Source organism: Centruroides sculpturatus, unplaced genomic scaffold (assembly GCF_000671375.1).
Source record: "Centruroides sculpturatus isolate CEXI.00-Female unplaced genomic scaffold, Cexi_2.0 scaffold21, whole genome shotgun sequence".
NCBI lineage: Eukaryota > Metazoa > Arthropoda > Arachnida > Scorpiones > Buthidae > Centruroides > Centruroides sculpturatus.
The window spans coordinates 795,365-798,184 of NW_019384490.1; positions in this window are offsets into that span (position 1 = coordinate 795,365).

The following is a 2,820-nucleotide window of genomic DNA, read 5'->3' on the forward strand; positions in this document are numbered from 1 at the left end:
CGAGGAATCCAAAAATGCTATAAAAAATGGGGATCCATTACTTCATTTTCGAGATTTAAGGTCGTTTCGCGACTGCGCGTGATAAAGCGATATCTCATTATCTTTCTGATCATTCGTGCAATTTTTTCGATCGTTTTTGCAAAGAGTCTTCCCGTTCGTGCAATATGTTCCTTGTTTTTCCTACCTTGAACACTTCTGTGAAATTAATCCGCAAATAGTTGCAAAATGTTTTTGTATTCGTGATACGCATATGTCCATTTGTGAAATTTCTCCTCTAAACTCTGGCATAGAGTGTAAACTAAATTACTGTATAATGTTCAAAACAAAGACACTACTATTTTTATATATTTTTTTGAAAACAATGGTTAAATTAAATATATATTTAATTTTTTTTTTATATATAAAGGAACATAAGCATCGAAATACGTTACACATAGACATAGCCAAACAATTAATGTTTCATCTACGACACGTGATCTATATATTCTGAGAAACATACAAGCCTAATATCGCACTTTAGCAAATTGGAAATTCCGCCATTACTTCTCTCTCGCTTTTATGATTTAATCGTTACGGTGCGTTACAAGGGGCTGGGGCGTTTACAATTCTTAAAACTGCAATCAGTGGCGCGTTATCTTATGGACAAAAAGGGCAATTGCCTGGGGCCCCAAACCGATCTATTATAAGAAAATATTTCTCTCAAAAATTTCCCTCGAAGAAAATGTTTGACGTCAACACTGTGCATAGGGCCTCCTAATTCAAATTTGGTTGCACCCCAAGAAGCTAAAATGCCTCACTGTACACAGAATTAATATCTCAACCGTTGAGTAAGTAAATGATTCATTTTTGTTTTGTTTTCGAAAAGTTGCATAGAGAAACGTACTGTTTAAGTCCTCGCTTTGTACCTTGTAATTAGTAATAAATAAATGAAAATACTAAAAACAGAAAATGTCAAATCGTTAATTATTCTCTCTCCTCTCTCTCTATGCAAAATTCCCATTTACTTTACGTTTATAGTATATTAAAACTACTACTTAGATAATCATACTTCAATTGGAAAATAGCAACTTTACACGTTGCGCTTTCTGGCGGATTCTAGGCAAACGATTAAATGCGAACATGTTTTAGTGCATAGTTATTAGAATTACTATTACTTTCTCAGACCATGGTTGGGACTCTGAAGTTTTATAAAGTTCAAGAGTCCCTTTTGGTAACGCACAGTGACCTTGTCACAGATTGGTCAAACAATCTGTTCCCTTCACTAATAGTGCGGCTACTGCGCATTATTATAGACTGATCAAGATTCATGAAACGAACCGTAAAAAGCTGAAAATTTCGTTAAATATATTATATATCTAGATAATAGAAAACCATAATGAATAAAAATTAATAAATAACCCATAACAAGAATAAATAAATAAAATTATATTAAAATCCGTTTCATTATGGAAAATAACGAAGAAATGCCGACTCAGAAAATATAAAATTTTGTTCGTTAAACTTGGAAGTTCGTTGAATTGAAGTCCTTTAATTCGAGGATTTTATATTGATATTACTATTATTGATTATTAATTTTCATTGACGATTTTACAGAAATCGAAACAAATGAATTGTTTTAGCATTGTTTATTTTGAAATAGGAAATTATAGAATCGCAAAAGTTCTTCCTGCGAACAGTTAAAAATGAACCAGGAAACTTTTTGTAGATTTGAATGGGCACACTGTTTTTTGTCACGAAGTGCTAACTAGCCAGACGTAGTAGCTATACATATATTGTATATCTGAATTTTTCAGGACAAACTCTCAATGAGATCAGCCGGCATGGATGTCTGATGAAGTGATGTTTCGATCTGAACTATCCGTGATTAATTACAGTAAAGGTCTCAGCCTGCTGCTCTAAGGATCCGCGTCAAAATCTCAAAAATGTTCATGGATGTTTTGATCGGACTCTGTCGCTAATCATCCGGCACTTCTATTGTAGGTCCAGATGAATCAAGAAGTGCAGACCCTCTTAACTCTTTCCGCCCTGTGGGCACTAAGAGGGCCTCTTTTTAGCAATGTCATTATGGGTTCGGCCGGATGATGAGGGACGGGGCCCGACATATCAGGACGGACTACCCCTCCGAAAAATTCCTGGAGACCCGAGATCGGAAAAAAATCCCAAAAATTTCCTGGGATTTTTTTCCGATCTCGGGTCCCCAGGAATTTTTCGGGGGTGATCCGTCCGGATATGTCGGGCCCCGTCCCTCACCACCCTGCCACCCCATTGTGGACCTGGCCGAACCCATAATGGGCTTGCTAAAAGAGGCCCTCTTAGTGCCCATAGGGCGGAGAGTTAAAAAAAAACCTTCAAATGATTTTAAATAAAAATATTTAATAATTATTTGTATTTTCAGTTTATTCGAAATTATTATTATTATTATTAGATATCAAATAATTTATATTTTAATGTATAGTTTACACATTATTAATGTGTAACTTAAAATATACATTAAAATTATTTAACCCACTTAATTATCTATCGATATATATTTTGTCCAGAGGTTCAAAGCTCTGTATGGCTGCGTTTCTTTATGCAGCGAGAGTGCAGCGTAAATGACGTCACGAGCAGCTATCGCTACACGTCGCTGCATCATAGTTTAGAAACGCTTTCCGCTCGAGCGAAACATGGACGTTCATAATCTATCCTTTAATTCCAGTTACATCCGAAAATAGTGCTTTAGTTAAAGAACTACAATATTTANAAACCCATTAACCTTATTCTGATTTGGATGCCACCTCGAGCGCTGCATAAAGAAACGCGGCCTATACTTCACACTAT